General features: G+C 41.4%; 1 protein-coding gene across 4 annotated transcripts in view; it reads left to right on the top strand.

The window, feature by feature from the left end:
• The first annotated feature begins 1730 nt into the window (after positions 1-1730).
• Positions 1731-26689, top strand: part of SLC14A2 (solute carrier family 14 member 2) — a 421518-nt gene continuing 396559 nt past the window's right edge. For 2 of the 4 annotated variants that reach the window (XM_019739713.2, XM_019739711.2), the window contains exons 1-2: positions 1731-1972; positions 8990-9121. The gene's annotated coding sequence lies outside the window, so the exon portion shown is untranslated. The remainder of the gene's footprint in view (positions 1973-8989; positions 9122-26689) is intronic. The other 2 variants (XM_019739714.2, XM_074340040.1) reach the window with 2 other exon arrangements.

Here is a 26689-nt window from a genome sequence, read left to right as displayed (position 1 = left end):
TCCCCTACTGATTCATGGATATTTATTTTATTTTGCTACTTTATTTATTTTGTTGTCCAAATTGTTTCAGCTTTGGCTATTGGGAGCTCTTGTCTCTTGTGTTTCTTTGACATTCCTGCTACGTGTGTGTGTGCGTGTGTGTGTGTGTGTGTGTGTATTTGAAAATTTCTTACTTTTTGGTGCTGCAAGATTCTCTAGGCTTATCTTACATATTTCCTGCCCCAGTCCTAGAATCAGCTATTTCTCCAAGGAGCCCTTGTTCCTTTTAATAATGAGATTATTGACTAAAACAAAATGTTGCATTAAATCCAACATGACTAGAAATTTTTTTTATTATTATTCATTCTCACTTATAAAATATTTGGTACTTGTCTTGTCAGTCACACAGAAATGCTGAGAGCAGGGTCAAAGGGCTTCAGAAAACCATTAGATTTCTTTGAAAGGGATGACTTTCAAAAGGGGGATGTACAACTTCTGGAGAAAAATAGGAAATTCCACAAAGATAATAGATAACTTCACCTTCATTTGCCAACTGAGACTACACACATCTTCTAAATATGTGTTTGATATTGAATTATCAAATGGAAATTTGTTAAATGCCAAGGAAATTAACATGGGAAATGTACGAAATTTTAAAAAACAGAATTCTTTCTCTTTAGTCCAAACTGAGTGTGATACCTCAGCAGTTAGTAATAAGCTATTGTTGTTGGTTTAAACAAAGAACCTAAGATGTTTATTATTCCAATGTATCTGTTTATGTGTGCTTAGACTCTAAAGCCTAATTTTATTTGCAAGGTTCCCCAACAGAATAGTTGATAGATATAGCAAAAGCCCAAAGGACAGCACACTGAGCCTTTGGAAAACTAGTTTCATTTCCAAAAGCAAGGCAGAGACATTGAAGCTTAAAGGGAGTAGATCCTTAGGATAAAGTCATAGCTAATGTAAGGTTTTCAGAATAAAATGTAAGATTTCAGGGAAGTCTAGGGACCAATTATATGATGTTCAAAGGAAACAGTGAACACTACTGAGCTTTAGTTTTTACCCTATGCTTAAGGCAAATATGTGCAAATCATTCTACTAGACATTGGGGAATAAAAGATTATTTTTGTTGCTTTTTGTGATAATGATAATGAAGAGGAGGAGAATGACATGCAGATGATGGTTCTAGGTGCCTGAGTTTTAATTTGCTTTAGTTCAGAAATAATCATAGTGATGTCACTTGACTTTGGTCTGGTTCGCTCTTGAACAGAAAGGGACCAGATCCTACGGGAAGGTTTCTTTTGACCTTTTCTTTGAACCTGCCTCTCCCACCTCAATTGCATGGTATAGTATGCGCATGTACCACCCTCCAAGATAGCAAATTCGTTTCTCAAATGGAGTTTTCCATCCCAGGAAGGCCAGGTGTACAAGCCCTCCTTATCTCCCATCAGCTCAAAGACAAAAATGTCTTATGAATATAAGATTTGTAAAAATTTAACCTCCCAGTAATGTGTAAAGAAAAAAAAAAATAAATAGGAGGAAGCAATGTGGTGGGGGGAGACCAAGCAGAACAAGAGTGGCTACAGAAAGAATGATCTTCCAGTGGTTTCCACTGGGGCCCCTGAGATGGGTTGTCTGGCTACTTAATAAGAAGCAAATTCTCCAATGGGAAAACAACCCAGTACTCACGTAATACTTGACCATCGAAGGAGAACGGGATGCTAATGAGAGCAGTCCAAGGGGAGGGACTTCAAAAGCAAATCCCCTAGAATGACAGACCCACGTTAGGGCTCAGGCACTGAAAAAGAGTGAGGAAGGACTGAGTGAGCCAGCATAGCAAACACCTGGACCCCCAAGGGTCCTCCATGTTGGCTGTCTTCTCTGGCTTGATCACCTGAGAAGGATCCCAATTTCTTATTCAAAGTTGTCTCTTTGGCGACATTGGCTACTCTTCTCAAAACTGTCACTTCAAGGCTCAAGAGGAACCTGAGGGGTAAGGCATAACTCTTTCTTTGACTTTGTCACCTTCTGCTAACAATTAGAAATTCTTTTCTACCTGTTCATGGGTGGGGGAAATGATGGATTTCTAAACTTTCTTTCTTTTCCTCTTCACCCACCAAAATGAAAACGCAATGTTGTATATGTGTGTATATATTTATGTACATATATATATGTACATATCATTTTCCTAGTATTAAAACATTTGATGCTTGTTAGCCAATAATATAGATGATTTGAAAGCCTTTTGAAAATGGGATCCTATTTTTGACGCCATGAAATGATATAGCTGTGATTTCACAAAGAGCATCTTTCAATTAGTTTATTTTCAACCCTCTTCCACGCCTCAACTCCAACTCCAATTTAGATTACAGTGTTAAAAAGATCATCATAAAATGTAGCCTTGTACAAGGAGATGATCTAATTATTCAGCCTTGCTGTACCAGCCTAATAAATTATGCAGTTTTGCCCGCAGTATTTCACCTGAGAGAATGAATGTGACAAATACTATAGCGCATGAATTCTCCAGCCAGCCTGTGTAGGTGCCAGAGCAGAGAGTGTTTAGTGGCACGTTCTGAGAATTGGTTTTACAGAGCTTGAAGAGTGAATGTTAACAATTCTTCTATTTTATTTTATTTTTTTTTTATTGAAGTTGAGAATATGCTTTGTACTGAAGGCGCTTTTGTGCCCATAGAATATACTATATGTGATAATTATTGCACATTGAATAATGTTCAAACAAGGGCAGGCTGTCACCTAATTATTTGCATATTATTCTAGAGTGGTAATAAAAAAGCTAGAGAGACTACCCCCCTCCTGCCCCAACAGTTTAAGGGAGTTTGAAACAAGTGAATGTCACCCTGTTGAGGCTCCTGTCAGTAGAATTAGAGGGTATATTTCCTGCTCTATCTGTGCACATAGAAGGAAGTTCCAAAATTTATTCCAACTATTTGGGCTCACTGAATGGCTGTTAAATGGAAACCTTCTGGTCTACTTTATGGTTTGTGCTACCTTCACCATGGTGTGATTGTAGAACTGACATGTGTGGCTCCCTGTTGACTGTGCAACCTTCTAACTGGTCTGATGGAGAATTGGAGTTTGATGACCTTTGAGAACATTGTACTGTAGTGTGTTCAGATTCTGAATAAGGGTGGGTTTAAAGGCAGTGATGGTGAGCGTGTATTCTTATTTTGTCTTATCAATAACGCTCTCAAGAGTGAAGCAGATATTGTAAATTATCATGGCTAAAAAGCTGAATGCAATTGGCATTCGCAATAAAAGAAAGATAGTGAATGAAGCATTGCCTTATATTCAGGCTAACTGGCTAATGTCAAGGAAATTTTTATTGGACATACAAGCCATGGTTTTATACCAGTGAGCCAAATCCATTTAATATACTTTCATAAAGTAAAAGCAACTTCCAATTTTTAAATCTCCACTCGAGGTTTAAAAAAGAAAACTTTCTAGGTAATGTACCTAGCCAATTGCTGTCCAGAAACACCCCATCTGCCTTACATTCCATGTATATAAATTTGCATGAAGAGAGAATGTCATGATTTTAGGAGGAATGGGAAGTCGGGGGTAGTTTGTTGAGAGAGGAAATATCTGTCTTTGGTAGCAGTTCTCTAGGTTTTGCTTAGAATACCTAGATAGGAGTTATCGGTTTTGAGGTAGAATTATGGCCCTCACCATGATGTGGAACTAGGTGAGAAGAGGGGGCTGCCACTTGGTGCTAAGCATGAGAACCACTGTGTTTCAAGATCCTTTCCTCCTGCCCCCGCACTTCCCAGCATCCCAGCATCCCAGCAGCAGTGGGGCCTGCACCTTCCCCTGCAGCACCAGCTGTTAGGCAGCACAGAGGGCCAGAGAGCAGCATGACCACTCATCCGCTGATGGATGATACCGTCCAATCAGCGGGCCAAAGGTAGTTTAGGTATGTTGTGTACAAGTACAGGTTGCATGAACTTTGAACCAGTGAATCTGAAGGACAGGCTAGAATGTTCTTTCATCAATTACCGGACAGAGGATCTTTAAAGATTTCATGTAGTAACTTGCAAAAACATTTTGTTATAGTCAACTCTAAAGTATCTGGGGATGGAAGGAGCCCAAAGAGCTGGACATCAGCATTTGTTGAACAGAGCGATGTCATGAGGACTGTCAGGAGTTAAACACAGAAAGAGAGAAAAGATTATTGCCATTGTGGTGTTCATGAGGCCTGGATGGAAAATAGACCGAGTAGGTGCAATTCACCGCCATACGACTCAAGTACTTTACTGCTTGCATCGAAGCTGAAATCCTGTCAGGAGGAAACCAATTCTGTAAGTGTAGAGATCTTCTCAATATTTCACATATTAAAAATGTGATGATCCTATAGATCAACATGGGGCATGTCAGAGAGTACGGCCTTCGAGAGGAGATTTCTGGCTGGACCATTCATCCTTTTATTCAACAAATAGAGAGTGAGCACTTCACATACATGAATCCCTGAGATCAGCAAAGGAATCTGCTTTGGAACCTCCAGGACACAGGAAGAGGAGTATGGAAAAAGAGGGAGGGACTTCCAAAGGGAGAAGAGGGAGAGCAGATGAGCAATGGTTCCCGTCATGGGTTCTGAGTTAGAGTTTTGCTTGAAACAGAAGGACCTCCAGTAGAGTGTGAGGTGGAGCGATGATTTGGAGAGGCTGGTGGGAAGAGAACGGCCATGAAAACAGGGGAGCAAAATATGCCGTTTATCTGCATATGTGAGAGAGTGGTCATTCAAACCAGAATTGATCTCTATATTGCAATGTAGAAGATAATTATTTTAATAGGCCAGATGAGAATACGGTTAAGTTCTGACCACCCCTCAAAAATGTCCCCTGTGGCTCTCGTGTAGCTTATGTTAGCCACTGGAGAACACACTTTCCTGCGAGGCTATGTGATGTGAGGGTGTTTGATTAAATAAGCTCCAACAATGACCCTTCAGGAAAACCAGTACACACACACACACACACACACACACACACACACACACACACACACAGACTTAATTTAAAAAGGAGTGTTGCCTTTAATCCACCAAGGCTGGCCTTAATGTCCAATAAGTTGTAAACAATTTTATTGCATTTCATTTCAGCTTGAAAGTTCTATGATTATATTTTTATAGGCCTTTCTTGTTTATAATTGTGTGTCTATGGCAATTCACTTATTATTTCCTAAGGGGTATTACTTTCCCTGACCTTGTATGTTTTAAAGAAGGCTGAAATATTACACTTTAAAGACAAAAGTAATTGGAGCAATTGAGTACCGTAAGCAGCTGCTGTGCAGGTGCTGGGTTAGGGACTTTTGTGACTCAGACCTCCTAAAGGGGGGTTGCACGTACATTCAGCTAAGAATACCCAGAGGATACAGACTTGATTCATTATCAGATCAATAGTCTGCAAACTGTGAATATGCAGGAAACCTAAGTCTGTTGGCTTTTCAATCCATTGTGGAAATAAGGGTCTTTATGTGGACTCCGAGAGCGTTCTGGTCCAGTGAGTCAATAATTCCCATCATATCATAGAAAATGTGTTGCCCCTATAGACTGTGGAATGCCTGGGGAATGTTCTTTAGTAATCAAGTATCCTGCATAGTAGATTATGCATTAACTTTATAGCCTGCGCTGGAACCTAACTGGTAAATAATGCACATTCAGGTACATTGTACCTATTAGTGTCTAACTGTATGCTCGTGAGAAAATGGCAAGGCTTTACAAGCATTTCAAGCAGACTGGGGGAGGGGAGAAGGATAAATAGTCACTCTGGTCAAAGATTCATGTGACATTTTCTGATGTGAATATTTCTAGACTCTCACTGGAAGACGGGAAAAAAGGAAAAGATGGAAGCATGAAGGAAGGAAGAGGGAGGAAGGAAGGAAAGAAAAAAGGAAGGAAGGAAGGAAAGAAGGAAGGAAGGAAGGAAGGAAAGAAGGAAGGAAGGAAGGAAGGAAGGAAGGAAGGAAGGAAGGAAGGAAGGAAGGAAGGAAGGAAAGGAGAGTGGGAGGGAGGAGGGGAGGGAAGAAGGAAAAATGGAAGGAATAAAATTAAATCTGATGGTGTGTGTGTGTGTGTGTGTGTGTGTGTGTAGTTGCAAGTCCAAGGTTGAAATCAACATCTAAAATTGAAAGTTTAGCCATGATACTTGATTGGGTTATGAACGATGCCTTGAGCAGCAGTCTTCAAACAATAAAGAGAAGAAATTTTTGTTAAGTTGACTCTGATGAATGACAATATGAACAGTTAGAAGTGGAACACACAGCAATCAGATAGACATAAGAGAAATCACACGTTTCATGATAGAAGTTATCCTAGAGCAGTTGGAAACACCTCTATTATGGCCTAACACCAACCAACCAACCAACCAACCAACCAACCAACCAACCAACCAACCAACAAACCAACCAACCAACCAACCAACCAACAAACCAACCAACCAACCAACCAACCAACCAACCAACCAACCAACCAGAAAAACCTGGAGATGCCTATAATGTTTCTTTAATAATAACTAACACTTGCAGAGCCCCTTATAATTTACGAGACATTTTACAGCAATTACCACAGTTAATTCCCACAATAACCCTGTGAGTTTAAATATTAGAATTCCTATTTTACAGCTGTGGGAACTACTGCCCAGGGAGGTTAAGCGGTTTTTGCCAAGGTCACGCAGGGGTCAGCCATAAAACCAGTACCCAAAGCCAGATCTTTTGACTATAGATTGTCCCGCTATCTCAGCCTCTCTGCCTTCATATCCACTGATCCCTTTCCCATTACTTCTATAAGATAGAGATGGAACTATCTGGAGGGCAGAGTACATGCTTGACACAGCCCATTGCCACCTAAAGCTGCTTTTAAAACCAACACGAAACTTGGGTTTGAACGTTTAGAATATATATATATACACACACAAATATATATATATATAAAATATATACATATATATATAAAATATATACATATATATATAAGACAGATTTTATACACACACACATACAATTTCTAACATCTATAATAATAAAGGTTTGTTGCCATAGTTAAAATTTTTAAAATAATAATAAAACCACATGTGTTGCTGAGTGTCAGTTCATAAAATGTGACTCTGCTTGTGGTATTGATTTTGGAGGGACATAAGATGGGGGATGAAGGTCGTGCAGGTAGACAACTAGAGTCATTACAGCTTCCTGGTCTAAGACATGGGCCAGGTGCTGTGAGGGAACTCATGATGAGTAGGTAACCACCTCTGCTCTCAGAGGAACCTGCAATCTATTGAGAAACATACCTGCACACGTGGAACAAGAGGAGAACACAAATGAGGGGAAGGTGAGAAAGTGTGTGCCCTGTTTAGGGATCAGAGAGTGAGCCAGTGGGACTAAACCAAAGGGTTCGCCCTTGGAGAGCAGTGGAGAAAGAACCTGGAGAGAGAGAGAGAGCTTGAAACATCAGATTGAAAAGCTGGATTTTATACTGACCACAGTGGAGCATCGTGCTGAGCGACGGAGTGTGGGGAGGGCATAGTGAACGTGTATTTAGGGGAGGCAAACGTAGTAGGAACAGAGCAAATCAATTGGACAGGAAAAACTGTGGATTGGAAAGACCTGTTACAAAGATGTGGTAGTATTCTGAGGTGACAGAGTATGAGCATAGAAATGCCAATGAAAGGCAATTGTTATCATTATTATTTACACTACTATTATTTATAAGGAGCGTTCCAGAACTCTTTCTGAATTCCTTTGAGAGGCATTATCCAAAATGGGTTTTGAGGGATACTAGTGCCTCTGCAGATCAACAGGTAACCATGATCAAAATGCAGGGATTTATGGGGGTAACAATAGCTGCCTTGCACAGCTATCAGGAAGGTTAAATGAGAAAGCGTATGAAAAGGCCTGGCACGTTCAACAGAAACTAGTCTCCTTCCTCCAACATGATTTCCATTTATTGCAATATTTCCCAACCTATATCTATACCTATATCAATCCATATCTATATAACCTAACATATAGGTATGTATGTGTGTGCACATATATATGTATGTATGTGTATATGTGTATATTCATACACACACACACACGCACACACATGGGGTCTGACAATTAAGTTCGCGAACTCATCCGAGAAAAAGTGCAACACACCTCATTGCTGAATATCACTATGGTTGAAGTCCTCCCTTGGGAAGCTATACACCGATGCCAACACCTAGTCCACCATTCCAAGCAATTTTGGAACTTTTTTTCTGGAATGTCCATCAGAGCTGTCGTTGTATTACCCTTGATGTCTTGAATGTCATCAAAATGTCTTCCTTTCAGTATTTCCTTTATCTTCAGGTAAAGAAAGAAGTCACAGGGGGGCAGATCAGGTGAGTAGGGAGGGTGTTCCAATACAGTTATTTGTTTACTGGCTAAAATCTCCCTCACAGACAGTGCCGCGTGAGCTGGTATATTGTCGTGATGCAAGAGCCATGAATTGTTGGCGAACAGTTCAGGTCGTCTAACTTTTTCATGCAGCTTTTTCAGCACTTCCAAATAGTAAACCTGGTTAACTGTTTGTCCAGTTGGTACAAATTCATAATGAATAATCCCTCTGATATCAAAAAAGGTTAGCAACATCACTGCAACAAGTTCATGAACATAATTGTCCGACCTTGTATTCATCCCCACATTTGTAATCATACTCAGAAGAACATATACATGTCATTCCAGGTACACCTACCATGGAGGAACACCCACATATACTCACTTTAATCTCTATGGCACTCCCTATAGGACCTTGCCTACAGAAATCTGACAGCTGATCCTGTCCCTCAGGTCTGCCTTGGTAGCAGTCCCCATGGGTGCCACAGATGGATCCTGGCGCCATCTAGTGGGGAATCCCACTTTCTGCCCCATAGTGCCTCCCTGTGCTGACTCTGGCCATTGCCCCAACTCATCATTTTACAGGCTGCTTCCTTCATCATAAGAAACAACGGGGCTAAGTGAGCTCCTCTGTATTTCTATTTAGGCTCTTTCCGGTTTTCCTTCTGGGTGTTTCTGGATATGAGTGCATGTCATTGAAATAGTCCCACCTCTACCTACAGACAAGGAAAAGGCTTGGAAGACCTCGGTCCACTGTGCCAACCGGACGTGAATGACCGTGAGTACAGGAAATCATTTCTAAGTCCGTATGTGCAGGCTCTAGAAGGAAAACTCTACATCCTCTAAGGAAAGCTTTCTCTGTTTGCTACATTTAAGAATACTTTATACAGGTGTAATTCTTTCTTTAATTCAATAAGAACTTGGGCTCACCGAAAGATGTCGCAGGCCGATTGTTTCAAAGAGATGGGATGGTTTTGGTCTTCCTTTGTCTGTGAAGAAAGCCATATTGGTTATAGATATTGTTACTACTACACATCAATTAACCTATGGAATTCAATCCTCATTTTCTTTAGCTAGTGGATTTAATGCCTCAGAAAGGTTAATAATAGTGGAGAACAAAACAGGCCATCAGAGCTGTGTGTATATAGGCAATTTATTTTGCCAGTTCTTTAATCCAATCAGAATGTTAAAGGTGACTGAGAAACATGGTAATGGATGAATTGAAGAGTAATGCACAAGTTCAAATCTTGCTGCTTGATTAGTTAGGCCAAAGAACTAGTAAATGCTATTAAAAATCCCTTGAATCACTATCAGCATTCCACTGAAGTGATCAGTTAAACTAACCATCCTATTCTGGTTGTCCATATAACAACAAAGCATATACAAGTTGGGGGCGTGGGGTTATCAATATGTGGTTCCTACTTGCTCTTCCCTTTGCCCCAGAGCCCAGAGACATTTGGATTTTTTTCTCCCTGCTTCATGTCAGATAGACCAATACTAGTGCTAAGAATGTTAGCTATACATTCAATAAAAATAGTAGCGCCTCTCCCTAAGTGTTCCCCACCTCCATGATACAAGAAAGATGTAAATAGAGAAAGGATAAATAAGAGTGACAGAGAAAGGCAAGATGAGGTTCACTGCTGGGATGGATTTGGCCTGAGTTTTCTACTACTAAGTTAGTAAGTCAAATCTTGTGGAAGAAGACAGGGATTCAGACCAGAGGTAAGTAGATTGTTGGACTCTCTTTGTGTACATAAATGAAAATTGTATGAATTTACTCAACCTGACTCATATTATGAAAACATAACTCATTTGAAAGGGTTGGGTTTGTTTTGGCAGAGGTTGAATGCCCCAGTTTGCCTTCCTGCTCCTTTGTTTCAGGGGCAAGTGACGCTCATGAGACCTATCTTGCGGGAAATCAGCATCTGAGTCTCTGGGCTGGGGAGATAGAGAAGGAGGAAATGAAAGCACCATGTTTTTATTATGCTTGAAGTTACTTATTTGCAAAGAGGTTCTTCATCAACCGAATCTATCTGTTACTCTGTGTATGGCCTCTCTGTTCTGCTGCCTTTGTTGCAATGTTACATTTTGTATCTAATATTTCTTGCTACTGTTTAGAAATCATTGTGACTACATCGTTCTTTATCGATAATTTTATGTAGTGCAATCCATCACCATGCTGGACGTTGGGGCAGGGAGAAGGGCGTTACTTTGTCTCTCATTTGGTGCTCAGACAGCTCTCTCATTGATTTCTTGGCTCGCACGCGTTGGTTATATGATGATTTGCACTTTTCCTGTATTGTGTTTATCCAGATTATGTTTCAGATGTGTCTACAACATATCATCATTAACAACAAACATTTATTGAATACTTGTGGGTTGTGGATCAGGCTCCAGGCTAGGTGCTGAGGATAATAAGAGGAATTTAATGTTATCCTTACTCTGGAGAATTTTATTATCTATTAGACTATGTTTGTTGAGAGAGAGAGAGAGAGACAGAGAGAGAGAGACAGAGAGAGAGACAGAGAGAGAGACAGAGAGAGAGAGACAGAGAGAGAGAGCGAGAGAGACCTAACAGCTTATGCCCAGTGAGTGCTATAGGCGATAAATGCTCTTGGAGTTCAGAGAAGAGAGTGATTGGTAGGGGCTGCACTGATCAGGGGAGGCTTTATGAAATGTGAGTGGCTTCTTAAAAGATGAGAAGGATATTTTTATGGGATACTGAATATAGTGAGTTTCTGAATACCATTGTGCCAGATTTAAAAAAAAAAAAGTACTGCCTATATCTTTAAATTACAATTGCCTTATTAATTATTTTTGAGCTTCAGACAGAATCAGGGACGACCGGTTAGCTCAGCAGGTTAGAGCGTGGTGCTAATAACACCAAGGTTGCCAGTTCGATCCCTGCATGGGCCACTGTGAGCTACGCCCTCCTTAAAAAGAAAAAAAAGAAAGACAGAGAATCAATGTTCACCTGCTTTCCACAGTGCTTTTTGCGCAGTTCTGTTGTTAATAGCCTCACACATCTTGTCATATGCATCAAGGAAAAGCCAGCCAGTCCGTTAGCTTTCTCATTAAGCCTTCCCCGTCCCAGTTGCCAACTTTTCAGGTTGTCTTTTGCTTTGTCTAAAATTTCTCCCTGACTAGAAGCTCCAATCAGAAAAAAATGTATATCAATGACTTCTTTAAACAAAGTGGATTTTAACATAAAGGAATAGGAAAGAAAAAAAAGTGACTTTCTCGTTAAAGTTGCCTCACTGAATCTTCCAGAGAATGAAAGTTTGACCCTAGAGAGGATATTAGTCCCCCAAGGGAAATATCCATTTATGAGAAGTTCCAGGATTTTTCTCTATAAGAGAGAGATGTTCAAACATTTCTGAAGGTTGAAAACTTTGCTTATTACTTTTGCAGGACTTTGCTGGTCCAGATAGATATTTACCTCAGCTTACTGACAGAAAGGTTGGCAGAAAGACTGTCTATGGACAGCAGTATTAATATTCTAAGGACTAAGCCCTGTGAATTTCCTAATACCAGTTCTTTTTTCCAGAACTCTCTCTGTGATTTCTCTTATGTTATTTTTTATTTTAAATCTCTTGGTTTTATCATTTATTTTGACTTTGGTAGAATGAGAGGCAAGAAAGAAATGAAATCCATATTTTCTTCCTTTCGTTTCTTCACACAGCATAGATTTAGGGGTACCTATTGCATACATAGCAGAAAGCATTCCACAGATCTCTAGGAGACTACATACTACTTGATGTGGTAAACATGTGAAAAGTGATGAATATTTACATACTCTAAATTACATGGGTCAGAAAAGAAAAGAATAAATTTATTTTCTATACCTGTTCTCCTCAGTCCTACCAATAATGGTAGGGTGGATTTAAAATTCCCAATTAAAGGCAATTCAATCTTTTTCATTTGAGAATAGTTTCTTAGGTCTAATTTGGTCTAATTTGGACACTTTTTAGTGAATCTGAAGTCTAAATTCTCGATCTGGGATATGTTCCCCTTTCACAAAAAGCATCTCTGAGTCCCTTACCAAGATGGTTGGGTGTATGCAGGGAAAGTAGACATGCCGTCTGGCGATAAGGTGGGCTGCCTTCTATGCTCTCCTACCTCCTATCCACCAGAGTGAGGTTGGTCTGGTTGGGTTGCTGAACACTTTATGCCGGTTTCTTCCCACGTGGCTAAACTCACCTGGGTTCGTTTGTTTGTTTGATTGTTTCTGTGGGTAGTGTGCTGTTGCTCACACCATCAAAATATATAGGCATCAAATAAATCTGTGATGGAGAGATCCCAGCATTTTTTATCCTTCTCATCTAACCCAGTGTTACAGGGTCTCAGCACCTGTGTGTCCACAGAGAATTCAAGGGAATTTGAGGGAGCCCTGCAGAAAGTACACACGTCATCTGGAATCACAGCTCTCTGTCTCAGACACATTTAAGACTTCTGGGCATCTTGGGTATAGAGGGGCAGAGAAGCAGAATGGTTGTTCTAGAAAAACTCAGGTTGCAGAGTCTCGTGTGTCAACCAGCTTACTTTCCACCTTCAGTCTAGACCCAAGAAAAGCCAGGCCTTGGATTCTCAGGGAACCTGACTGTATTCTTATCCTGGGGGCATACCCACAAAACCCTTATCCTCTTCCTTGCCTGGGAATGCTTTCTCCTGTCTTACCTAGTGGGAATTTCCCTGTTATTTCTATTCTCTGCATTATGAGTTAGGGTAAAATTCTACCATTGAGTTTGCCAGGTTTGGCTTCTGATCTGAATTGGGGAGATAATGGAATTTCGAAAATCCTTTCTCTCTTCACCAAGTCTGGCTTTCAAAACCTGTTTGCACTATGGACTCAAAAGCCAATTTCCCCCCTTTTCGTTCATTCCTATTTTAACAATTTGAATCGTCCCCAAAGCAATGATGTCTGTAACAAAACAGGGGGAACACATGAAAATACATAAAAATATGTATCAGCCATGTTACAATGTCCACCTAAAACTACAGAGAGAAAGGGTAAGGATCTGAATAGTTACTGGAGTACAATTGTAGTAAGAGTTCAAAAGTTGGACCACAGTGGGTTAGAACACTCGGGGATACTTCTCATGGGTAGTGGGCCTTGATCTGGGTCTCAAGGGTGGAGGAATTCGAGCAGATATGAAGAAGAGGAAATGGATCCTCAATCAGGTGTATTATCTTCTTCCCCCTGCTCCCAGAGTTCTGTGTTTATAACTCATGCACATTTCAGTACAGGTTTTGTTGTCTCCAAGTTACTCATGGGTGCGTCTTCCTGTAAGGTTATAAATCCATGTAAGACATGGATAAACACACTTTGCATTTGTATCTATAGTATTACTCAGCCTCGTGCATGTATACATGAGGCCTTCGGTATTTAAAATTTAACATGTTAAAAGATTAGGCTTTTAAATTCTTTTCCCCTTAGCTCTCCCTTTCAAATGGCTGTGTTGCTTTACCCCTGTATTAAAAAAAAAAAAATTCAGAAAAGAAATCTGAATATTTTACATTCTTCAAATACCAGTTTCTCAAATTCTCTTTTATCTTCTTAATATCCCACCATTTTGTCTATGGGGTTTACATACGACAGTCACCTCAAGTTATCATTTTTTTTTAATGAGGTAAAATATGCATAACATGAAATTTACCGTTTTAACGATTTTTAAGTATGCAGTTCAGTGGCTTTAAATATATTCACATTGTTGTGCAACCATCACCACCTTCCATCTCCAGAATTTTTCATCTTCCCAAACTGAAACTCTATACTCATTAGGTAATAACTCCCCATTTTCCCCATTTTCCCACACCCCTGGCAAACACCATTCTACTCTCTGTCTCTATAAATTTGATTACGTATGTACCTCATATGAGTGGAATCATATAGTGTTTGTCCTTTTGTGTCTAGCTTATTTCACTTTGCGTAACATCTTTAAGCCTCATCCATGTTGTAGCATATGTCAGAATTTCATTCCTTCTTAAAGCTGAAGAATATTTCATTATATGTATAGGCCATATTTTGTTTATCTATCACCTCAAGTTTGTGGTGAAGATAAAGTGCTCATTACCATTCACTGGGCATCTGTATACAGCTCTAAGTATTTTGGGGTGACTTGATTCTCTTTATGTTATGATATATTTGACTATTTGACTCAAGGGCTTGCATACGGTCCTTTCTATAAAGAATATGCCATGGGTGACCACCAGAAATAGCACTTCCTCTCAGGCAGTTAATAGCAGTTTTAAGGTCAAGTAACTTGGATTTTTAAAAGAAAAATAAAAATGTTTTTATTTTATGCCTTTAAGGTTTCTTCTGGAAGTCATTGAAATGGCTGGAGACATCAAACCGATGTCTCCCAGACCACTAATTCTAAAAGAGCCTTTCCACAGAAGGGGTATGTGAGGTCAAATCAATTTGTGAGTGTAGCTTCCAGTGGCACCTCTTGTAAGTTCTCATGGTACGTAAGCATTGAAAAAAGTCTCTGAGAAGTCTTGCTGCTTTAAAAAAAGAATGCTTATTTTATCCAGCATGTCCAAGCACATCTAAACTCAGAATCATTTCAGTTGTTATTTTGGTAATACTTTGAAATATTTTGTATTAAAATAAGGTAAAAATCTTCAAGAGGATGACAAAAATGAGAGCCTCAGAGCCCTGAGCTGAGTGGATTATGACACAGAGACAAATAAATGTTCCTCTAGTGTCCCATAATTAGGACAAAGTCACTTAAAGTCATAGTCAAAGAATTCACTTATTTGTTTAAATTCAATATCCTTTAGCTAAACTGAAGAACTTATGTCCATACAAAGAACATTGTAGTAAACATAGATATAGTAAATAATTTTAACATTTTTGTCTGTGGAAGACATAGCAATGCTATTTAAATAAATAAATAAAGTTTATTGAAATAAAAGGCTGTTTAAATCAAATTTTTCTTATATTCCTTTGATCTGTGAAGCAATTAATAAGTAAAAGCAGGTCAGCTCTTTGTTAGAAGCATGTTCATCACAAAAAAATGGAGTTTTAGCCATGATTTTCCCGAGTGGTGGAATCTAGTGAGTGAGAGGAAGTGAAAGGTGGAAGGAGACTGTCAAAGCCATGGCTTGTCAAAGCAGGGATCTATGTGAGACTCATGGCAAAGGATGCATTTGAAAAAAGAGCAAAGACAGCCAAAAAAAAAAAAAATTGTCTGTTTTCACATGTCTGAGAACCTCAAATACTAGTTGCTGAAGACTTTTCACAACTTAGTAAATGTCTCATTGTTTTTAACCTCTGTTTTCTGAATTTTCCTGAGTAAACACCTTTAGTTTACTTTTAAACAAGCAAGGGGGTTACTGAGAGACAGGGAGGCAGGAAAATACATTCAGAAACTATATTTGAGAAAGGAGAGCATCCCTGCAATGAAATGAGTGAACGGGCAGAAATATAGAAGGACTGCGGGGCCGGGGGGGTGGAAAATAACTAACGCGCAAAATCAAGTGTAAATAGACCATGCAGCTATTAGAGGTTTAAGATGTTGTCCCCTAGGCTGACACTTGTAAAGGGTTAAGACTGAATCCTAGCTCAATGATAGGTGTTCTATAGGAAGCTAAGTTCATGTGCTTTGTTTACTGACCACAAGTGTGCATACAGTAGGTATTTGGTGAATTAAAGGTGGTCTAACTTAGAGCTCAGGTAATATTATTAGACAGAAAAGAAGAAGGAGAAGGAGAAGAAAAGGAAGAGGAAGGGGAAGGGGAAGAAGGAAGACGAATGAATGAATGAATGAATGAATGGATGGATGGATGGATGAAAAGGATCTTTATCAGGTAAAGTCATTCATAATAGAGCTAGGAAATACCTACTCCTTGCAGTAAGCAGGTAACTGATTTGGAAGTTGAAGAAATGCCCCAAGAAAGAAGTGTCACCCACTCACGTTTAAAGCAAGTCATTGGTCATAGTTGAGTGACCACCTTCAGTGGGTGTCTCTTGCAGGAGTTTGTCTGAGGTAAAATGCATTGAGAAAGAAATGTCACATCTTGTGGGCAATCACAGTTAACTAGATAATTATTACTCAGAGTGTGAATGTCGGTTTTCTCATTGCTCTGCCCTAGATTTCTGGGTTCTTTTAAGGGGAAAAGTTGTTTATTGAACAAAATGTCTCAAGTAGCCATTAGTTCATCAAACTGAGGCAGAATTTTAGACTTACCTGATTTAGGCTTGACATGGGTCCAAAAGTGAGTGGGTTCATGGGTCAGCCTGTCTACCTCCCTGTTGTCACAGGCCTTGGGCCTTGGGAAAGGACTTGTCACAGGCCTTGGGCCTTGGGAAAGGACATAAAGCTGTTTGGGGTAGAATCACAATGGCATCTGCTGAAGATATGACAGCCTGTACTCATGCCCTTTGATTTGTAAGACTTAGAGACAGATCTTGAACTAATTTGAACAGAAAAAGAGGAATATTGGGGTCTATAAATTTGCTAGGGCTGTCATAACAAAGTACCACAGACTGAGTGGCTTAAACAACAGAAAGGTATTTTCTCACAGTTCTGGAGGCTGGAAGTCCAAGACCAAGGTGTTGGCCGGTGTGGTTTCTTCTAAGGTCTCTCTTTTTGGCGTACAGGTGGCTGTGTTCTCTCTGTGTCCTCATATGGTCGTTCCTCTGTGCTTGCTCATCTCTGGGGTCTCTTAATGTGTCTAATTTTTTTTTTCTTATAAAGACACAAATTATGTTGGAATAGAGACCTCCTGGATGCATTCATTTTAACTTAGTCACCTCTTCAAAGATCCCTATCATAAAATATAGTCACATACTGAGGTACCGTTGATTAGGAATTCAACATACGAATTTACAGGATTGGGGGTGAGGGAGCACAATTCAGCCCACAACAGGGTTGTTTGATCAAACCATCTGACTGGCAAGATGAGACCTGGATTGGGAAAACCAGGGATTAAACATGCACAAGATGCTTCTTCTAAATGTTGTCTTTGCTCTTCTCTTTTAGTCAGCTTTAGCATTACAGAATGGCTTCTCCAGTATGAGGGCACCATGGCTTCCAGCACCTCTGGCCTGTCATATGTTATTAGAAAGGAAAAGAAGTGTCCTCCACTTGAGCTTGAAATATCCTGAAGAAAGCCTCTGACTGGCCTATCTTGCATCAGGTGCTCTTCTGTGACCCAATCACTGTGGTCAGGCAGTGGCTTGACTTGATAGGTCAAGATTCAGCCAGTGCCCACTGCCAGATTAGTCACTGCAGCCAGGGAGATGCAATCTTATTAGGATGGCAGACCTCATCTGGAACATGTTTCAGGAGTGAGTGGGATGGGGAGGAGGAGGAGGTCTCCCATAGAACCTTACCTTGAGGGGAGGTGTGACCCAAACAGATACCCCAATGTGTCTTTTGCGGGGTCAAACAGTCATGGAAGCCAAAAAATTTCAATGCAATGTAATGACAGCTCTAAATAGTGATCTAATCTAACTTTCAGCAGGAAAATGCAGAGTCCTAGGGCATCACTTGGTGGAACACTCAACAGAGTTTTTGTTTTTTTGGAGAGGTGGGGGATGGTTACTGAAGACTTCACATTGATAATGACCTTAAAGGGAATTTCTAGGAGGAGAAGGGCTGGTCAAGTGAAGTGAGGTGTGGGGAAGATGTGCAAAACACTGGTGTGGGAGCTTTTAGGGGGACTGTAGGTATTTCAACAGAGTAGGGGAGAGTGTAAAAGCTGAGGATGGAGAACTCATGTCTTCAAAATAGGCAGAGACTGGGAGGCTCCCAGTGGGTGTATTTTTTACTGTTTCTCAAGGCAACAACAAAGTTCAAAACTTCCATTAAACTAAAGACATAAAGGGGAAAGGAGAGAAAAATGGAAAGCGTAATTTGGTGTGGGTTCTCTTATAAAGCTTAACATTTCCCATAGCCTGAGTGGAGAAATACTAGTCTGACATTAACCGTGACTCTGGCCTGGGAACATCTCCTCTTTGGTTCTCAGTTTACTCATTTATTTCAAACGAAAGGTTTTGGACCGTCTGAACTTTTAAGACCCCACCAGGTCAATTGGTTGCTACTTATCTTTCTGTCCAACAAGTATGTAGCTTGAAAACTGCTTATCAACTCCATCTGGCCTCCGTACTGACCTCTGTTTTGGAATGCAAAGATCTGTATTTGGCACAGGTCCTGTCCATGAAAAACGGCAGACTAATCATCCAGGCTTAAATGTGAACAATGGAATATTAGTGCAAAGTCCCCGTACTGAAACTGACATGTGAGAAATCCAAACAGTTCTGATTTAAGCGTTCAGAAGAAGGAGAGGGGTGTTTGGACTGCAGTAGTGAGAAAAGCTTCACGAATGGGTGGGATTTCAACTGTAAGCTGTAAGGATTGTTGTAATTAACATAGACAAAGACAGGGAAAGAGGTCCGGGAGAAGGGGGGCTGGGCACCAGCTGGAATGGAGTGTGCACGAGAGAGCAGAGGTGAGACAGGGAAGTTTATCCCAGAGAGAGACACTCAGGCCTGCAGCGTTCACCTACTGCCCTTCTGAATATCACTGCACACTGTCTCTTTTAAATATTCCAGACCATTTTTATACCATTGTTTGACACTTCTAATGTCACCTGCTGGGGATCAACCTCCCAGGAAGTTACTCCTACTCATGGGAAGCAGCTACTTAGAGTCGTACTTCAATAGAGCAAGATGGTCTCCCGCTTTGTCAGCCCTGCATTCCCCATGGACACTCAGCTGAGGTCACTGAAAACCCTTGACTTCCCTCTCAGTCCCACACAGGCCCTCAGCCAACCCACTTAGACTAACATTACATGAGGGGCATGTGAGGGCTGCCATCTCTATGACCACAGCCCTCGTCACTGACAGTCATGACTAACATGACTAGGGGCCAAGTTGTGCTAAAGACTTTTACAGTCACTCTTTTATTTAATCCTTCCAGGAGGGCTATGAGATGGGTTCTATGTTATTATCTCCCTGTATTCAAAGGAGAAAATACTGCTTAGGGATGTTCAGTGACCTGCCTAAGGTCACACAGGTGGTAACTGGTGGAGCTGGGACTTAGACCCTGGCCGCTCCCTGCAGATGGCTCACAATCACCATGCTTGTGTGGTCGCAAAGGGTGGACGTTCAGGATGGGGAACAACCCTCCCAGGGTGGCAGGGGTCACTTGCCATTACACAGAATATCCAAACCGTAGTTAATTCATGTGGGATATCTGCTGTGCCTTCCTCTATGGAGTATTTGGATGGTGGCTATGCTGGGACATAGTCTGGAAGATTTGGGGGTAGAGTTGGGCTCTAAAGAAAATACAGAATGTTTGCTAGATAAAAGAGGAAGAACATCTGTATTTCAAGTGTGGAATTTTCATGGAACAAATATGGAGGTGGACATTATTGTGGAAAAATGAGGACCCCAAGAGGCACTGAGTTGGAGCATGGATTTAGAGTCAGATAAAGTTGAGTTCCAACCTTGACCTTACCAAATCTATGGGCAAGGCACAACTTCTGTGAACCTCAGTTTCCTACTAGGTAAAGTCGTGCTATTCGAAAAGTTATGGTAAAGATTGTTCTTTTAAAAACATATTAAATTCTGGAACAGTGCCAAGCAAAACAGTGCTGAGCTACCATTTCAATTAATGGTTGCTATATTTTATAATTGCTTTTGTGATTGAGGAGTAAAATCTTATCCAGCTCCCTAGGCACAAAATCATCACTCCTACCTGGAAACTTCCACTTACCATCTCATTGATACCCCTTCAACCTTTGTCAGTTCACTTGTGTTGCTATTTCATTGACAAATACTTATTTAATTCCTATCAGCTATCAAGCACTGTGGAGACAAAGACAAATAAAAGAAGATCCTCTGATAGATGCGTTAGCATACACACTCACACACACACACACACCTTGTCTCCCATCTAGAATATTTAAAAAAAGTCTTTATCACTGTTCTGCATGCTGGGGAAAACCAAGTATGTATAGTCAAAAATCCTGGTTTTGCTAATGGATAGTTGAGGAGGAATCCCAACCCCAGACAGGCTCTTATTTCCAATGATTTTCGTGTGTGTGTGTGTGTGTGTGTGTGTGTTGGTGGGATCAGCCATCTGGATTAGTCTTCCGGGACCTGTTCCCACTAGGAGCCTTTACATAGGAGGCAGCCACTTTCTTTTCCATTGACCAGAGGGCACACAGATGCCCCCTCACAGCTCCCAGAAGGGCTCTGAGAATAAGCTGGCCCTGAGGTCCACAGACGGGAGGTCATCTCCTGTGGTCAGAGCCTGAGGCTGGGTTTCGGAGGCTGGAGGATCCCCAAGGCTCCACGGGACAACTCTAGGGAAACGGGCCTTTGTGAAATGCTCCTTTGATGAGAAGCATAATATAAATACAAATTGTTATTATGTCAGCTTCTGAGGAGCCACTTCAATCCATTTGGGCACCTTTGATTTTATTCTCCAATTGCTTTCCTCCTTTAAAAAACTTAATAAGAGCATGTTTTATCTGGCCTCAAGGGAGTAATTTATTTATTTAAAGTAATAATAAAGTTTCAGCATAATCCCTGGTTCCCAAGGGGGAAGGAGACTCTTTGAACGACTTAGTTTTCCCATCCTTGAAGTGCCAGGGAGACCAAGCCGCTGCTGGCTGCTGCGGTGGTGTCCTGGAGCCCACTGCCATGGCAACGGCCAAAGCCTCTCGGGCCATTGGGAAACAGGGGCATGGAAAATGGGCTCATAACTCTCTTCTTCCCCTCTCTCTGCAACCAGTTTCCCCTTCAAGGAAAACGTGGGGTGAAGTAGGATGAGGGCCCGGATCCGCCTGAGGAGCCTCATAGCAACTGTGAGAGCTCATCACCCGGCAAGTCCAGCTGGGGCTCCAGGGTGGAAGCCGAGACCGAGAGCAGGTCTAGGAAGATGGGCGGGGCGGCTACTCTGGACTCTTCCCAGTGCAGAGTCAGACGTGGGGCTCAGAGAGGTGGAGGAGTGGGCCCCGCCTAGGGACATGGGAGGAGTTCAGCGATCTCAGACTCCAGCCTGTGCTGCGGGATGAGAAGTGCCCCTCTATGAAGAAAACCACTGTTACTTGATGCTTATCTGCCAGCCAGTGTTTTAAGCATTTCATGTGCATCATCTCATTTAACATTCATACGAAGCACATGCCTCTGTGATTCCTACATTAGGGATAAGTAAAACGGAGCTTATGAAATTTAGGTAACGTGCCCAATGACACTTATTAAAGTTAGTTAACTTTCCCAAGGTCAGACAGTTAGGAATTGATAGACTTGGGATGCAAAAGTAACGCTGGTTCTAGAAGCCAAGTTTATAACTATATATATACATTGCCTCTCACGTTGGATTGCTTAGAGAAGGCTCATGAGAGTGGTTATATCAGTTAAGAACACTTTTATTGCAAGTAGTAATAATAATCACTGCTTGCAGTGACTTAAATGAATAGGAGTTGTTTTTTCTTTCCTAATAAGAGCCTGGAGGTATGTGCCAGCAGATACACCTGCAATAGCTCCGTGTGACGGAGGCGGTTTCCTTGCCCTTTGTCTCATGGGCATCACCTCCTTGTCACAAGGAGGCCGTACACCTCCACACATCACATCTGTATTCAAGGCAGGAAGGTGAAAAGGAGAAAGGTTAGTGCCAGCACTATCTGTCTCCTTCCTACAGGAAAAAAAAATGCTTTTCACGACCAACCTCACCCCAACAAAAGCAGACTTCGTATGTCTCATGGACAAGAAAGGGGTCACACAGCCTCCCCTAGCTGGAAGGAAGGCAGAGGAAAGCAAGAATTTGTCTTTCCACTTCCTACATTGCAAGGGCAGGAGAAGCTTTATGCAACTTCTGCACAGCTAAAACGTGACCTGGGCATTGGATGGTCAGAGAGAGGGGAAAGGTACCAGAGAGGAAAGATGCAAGTATAAGAATAGTGAGGCAGGGCTAGGTCTGGATCCCAATTTTGCATGGAGAACTGGTGGGAGCATAGACGGGAAAGCCAATTGAGACACAGATTGTAGTGGAATTTAAATATCAACCCCGAAAGCCAAATTTCATCTTTATAGGCATGTACTCTTGTTTCTGTACACCCACCAGCCACATTCTCTTGCTCCATGTTTTAACAATATGCATGTGTTAATTACTTTAATTTGCTCAATTTCAAAGAGCTTGCTGCAAAGCTTGGGGCTGAATTCCACTGTAGAAAAAATGTTCTAGGTTCATAGATGAATAGATTCTGTGCGCTCCGTTTAAAGTCGATTATATTACTTTCAATAAATAATGGGAATATTCTTCCTTTTCTACTTCCATTTGCTCATTGGGAATGTCCCTTCTATAAGACAAGAGAGAATCTGCCATTGATTAGAGGAATTAAGAATAAGAGACAATGACAATAGGGGTAACGTTAGGTGACAGGATATGGCGTGATTTATTATTATTACAAAATGTTCTTTCAAGTTGAATTGTATTTTGGTAAAAAGAAAAGAAAAAATGTTTAGGGTCATTGAAAAAAATATATATGTCAAGTTACCATAACAGTGGTTCTACTAGAGAAACGGGTGAGTCTTAAATGTAACTGTCAGAAACTTTTATAGAGGTGGCACTCTTACCAGCAGGCTTGGGGGGGCACTTGGGGAGCCCTCTCTTGACTACACCTGTAGGTGGACATTCTCTCTCCCCCTCCTGCCACCAGTTGAGACCCTCTGTGGCTTTTTGGTTTCTTTCAACCTCTCTAGAACTATTCTAGACTTTTGATGACAGAGAGGTGATGCCAGCTCACTGCCACAAACAGGCCCTCAGTGTCCCCCTTCAAAGTTGATGTCTTCTCCTCTCAGTGCAGGGAAGGATGGGGAGGGAAAGATCCTCTTCTACAACCTGCGGAGTAACCAAAAGTCCAGAGTGTCTCTCACTGGGTCCCGTGTTGAGCTCTTCCCTGGCATCAGGCTGCCTTCCACTTTAATCACACCTGTGTGTAAACTGCCACCCTTCGCCACCTTTCTTAGAAGAAAGCTAATGGGGTTTTCAGCACTCTGAGTTCAGACCCTTGATGAGTGCTTTTGGAGGCTGCAGGGAGACTCCCCAATGTACATAGCCCAGCTCAGCTATTGCCTCACCCCTTCAATATCCAGCATGCTTGTCATGTGACTGTCCACGGTCAGGCAGCCCTGGAGCATGTGACCCAGCCCACCTCTCCGGTGCTTTCCATGGCTGAGAGCAGTTTTCACTGGCCAACTGGCCTTCCCAGCACATACATCCCCTCACCACCATCACCATGCCTCCCAGGGCAGAACTCACAGAAACTACTGAGAGCTGGTGTCCTCAGACTCGCTCCAGTTTCGGTTCCAGACACACATTTTCCTATTCCTCTGCAATGTGCATTACTGCCTTAGAGTTTGTTTGTTCTTGTTTTTTTTTCAGACAGCAGACGGGGCATACATCTCCAATAAAAGAAGTTTAGGAATGTGTGACTTGATCCAAATGTGCCATTTATTTATCACTTTCTTCTCTAATAAACCTCTATGCTGAGTAAGGCCCTGCAGTAGGTCATGGGGACACACATGGATAGAATCCAGTTACTGCCTTCCAGAGGATTAGAAGTCATGAGTTAATAACTAAGGAGTTAAATGTTGAGGAAAAGTTCAGAATTGGAGAAGCAAATAACATATATAGGTCTCCTGAGAGTCAAGCCAGCAATATCCTCCCCACATTATAGGCTTTTTATAAACTACATGCTTCCTACCTACTGCCTTCTAACTCTTGCTTTCTTGGTGGATCAAGTAAAGGCCAGTTGAGTTCTGCCATGTCGCTCCTCCACTTAGGAACCTTCTGTAGCTCCCATCTACCTACACATGAGAACCTGAGTGCCTCTCATTGCCGGACCTTCATGTTTGTTTCGAACCCCCGTTTGCAAACGTGTACCTGCCAATACACCCTCTGCCACTCTACGTGATGTCTTGCTTAGGAGCCCTCCTGTGTGTCATGAAAATATTTATAAAGAAAGGACAATCTAAGTGCCTCTGAAGAGGAACAACGTTAAGCTAGGATTGGGCCATATAGGTCCAGGAGCACTCGCCCTGAGCTCACAGTTTCCTTGGGCTTTTTGCTGGGTTGTTTCGTAAGAGCCTCACCGCCTTATTGCCTCCCAAGGATGTCTTTATGTTTCTGGTTTATGTCCACGTAGTCTTCACTTTCTACTCCACCCTCTGTCCCCACCTAAAGCATTTGCCACTGGTCACAGTGCTTTTGTGTAGAAAAGTGGAATTGTTTCTCATCTCCACACACTCTTCTGTGCTTTTTTTGAGCAAGTGTTGACTTTAGAGCTACCCGTCAGAAACGTGAGAAATGAATTTGTTAAGAGATGCAGGCTTAATATTAGATAAAGAAAAGCCACCTGAACTATTCATTGTCTAGACTGTGTATGGACTTCTAAGCTTCATCAGAGGTAATTTCTGCATACTGTACTTCTGGTCAGTATTCTCCCTGTTTGAAAAAAATGAAGTGCTGATGACTAAATTCCTTCATCTGCCCAACATTATTAGATTATGCAAGAAGCCAAATGGAATGGTAGATGTAATCCTGGGCTGAGTATCTGGGCCGTGGCCGTCGAAGATCATTGCCTGAGCGCAATCTCCAAAGTACCTGGTGGAGTTGCCAGGTAGGGCAACATCTCCTATTCTGTGAGGAATGAACAAATTTTGGAAGATGACCATTTCTCTCTGACTATATAAAGTCCTAGAGTATTAAATACTCTTTTTCAGTGGATTTACTTATTAAGCATCTTTGCCCATGCATGGATGGCATTCTATGGCTAAAAACATTCTAAAACTACAGATTTTATAATACACCATCTATATATCACATGTATGTTCACCACCCAGAGTCATATGACAGAATTGGACACCTGAAATCTTTGTAACTTTACTAACAATTGTCACCCCAATAAACTTTAATTAAAAAAAACAAAAACTACAGATTTTATTCTAACTTCTTCATTTCACATTTGGGAAACTGAAACCCTGAGTGTCTTCAAAAATATACAGTTTTGGAGGAAAATCTAAGGGGACGGCAATTATTTAAGTGGGAGATGGATATTATAAATTAGTGCTACTGTCCTTGTAACTATTTTTATTTGTCATTCCATTCTTTTGGCATCCCTTCTGTGTTTGCAGCACAAAGCAAGCATGCTTTGTCCCTGACATTCCTTGGGGAACCAAGTTTTATTCTTTGCTTCCTGTTGTGAAACTACCTGCCTAGAAGTCAACCCAGAGTTTCTGGAACCAAACTCTATTTCTAATGGAATGAGTCTTTTATATAGCAATTCCTTGTCTTTATTATTTGGCTTTCCCTTTCGCATTTCAAAATGCATTTAAAAAAAAATCAAATGCCTTATTTGATCTTTACAACATCCCAGTGAGACAGATGAAGCAAGTGTTAGTAAGGCACATTACACATAGTAGCAAAATACCTGTACAAGTAGAACTAATTTTTTTAACAAGAGAATTTCATTCTATAGGTGAGTACAGCCAGTCACTTTGGAACCTTTCCAATCTGTCTCTTTCCTGAACAAACAGGTGGGCCCTCCTTATTAGAAAGACGTAAAGTGAGTAAGCCTTTGCATCCTTTCAATACCCTGTAGTATGCTTAGATCAGGGGTGTCCAAACTTTTTTCAATGTTTTTTACCAAGGGCCATATGCGGTAAGAGACACAAACAGCCAGGCCACTTACTCGAGGTGAAGTACGTATTGCCTCACCTGGTTTATTTAAGTAAACTAAATATATTTTTGGAATTTGCTGCGGGCTAATTAGCAATGGATCATGGGCCACAGTTGGCCCATGGGCCACAGTTTGGACACCCCTGGCTTAGATGAAGAAGAGATGAGTACGTTTGCATCGGTGCCAAGGGATCCGCTGGGAGGCAAGGGAGACTCAGATTCTAATCATCCTCTTCTAAATCATCTGTGATAGATTGGGATAGGTCAACTGATACTTGTTGGTAAGAAAGAACTTTAAACATTCTGGAACTATTTGTCTGGTCTCGACCAAAGGACCTGGAAGTCTTGGGGTGGAGAACCCAGAAAGAGTGCTGCTGGGCATAGGCGTTCAACCACTGACAGCTGTAATTACGGAGTCACAAGTGAGGAGACCCTCTGCAACCCATAACAGGAACTGGACCAGAGAAGACATCATTTCAACCTTTAACAGAACACAGGGGACAGGGGTGGGGTGGGACCTTTTTCCACGGCAGCACCTGTGAGAACAATAGAAACAAAGGCAGCTCAGTTGGGGACCCATTAATGGACACATCGGAGGGATCCCAAGTTCTCTCTCCAGACATTTAGAATGAAGACTGGCCCAGGGGCAG

This window comes from Rhinolophus sinicus, linkage group LG09 (assembly GCF_036562045.2).
Source record: "Rhinolophus sinicus isolate RSC01 linkage group LG09, ASM3656204v1, whole genome shotgun sequence".
Lineage (NCBI taxonomy): Eukaryota > Metazoa > Chordata > Mammalia > Chiroptera > Rhinolophidae > Rhinolophus > Rhinolophus sinicus.
The sequence above is the reverse complement of the archived record's forward strand: the minus strand, read 5'-3'. Positions and strand labels throughout refer to the sequence as shown.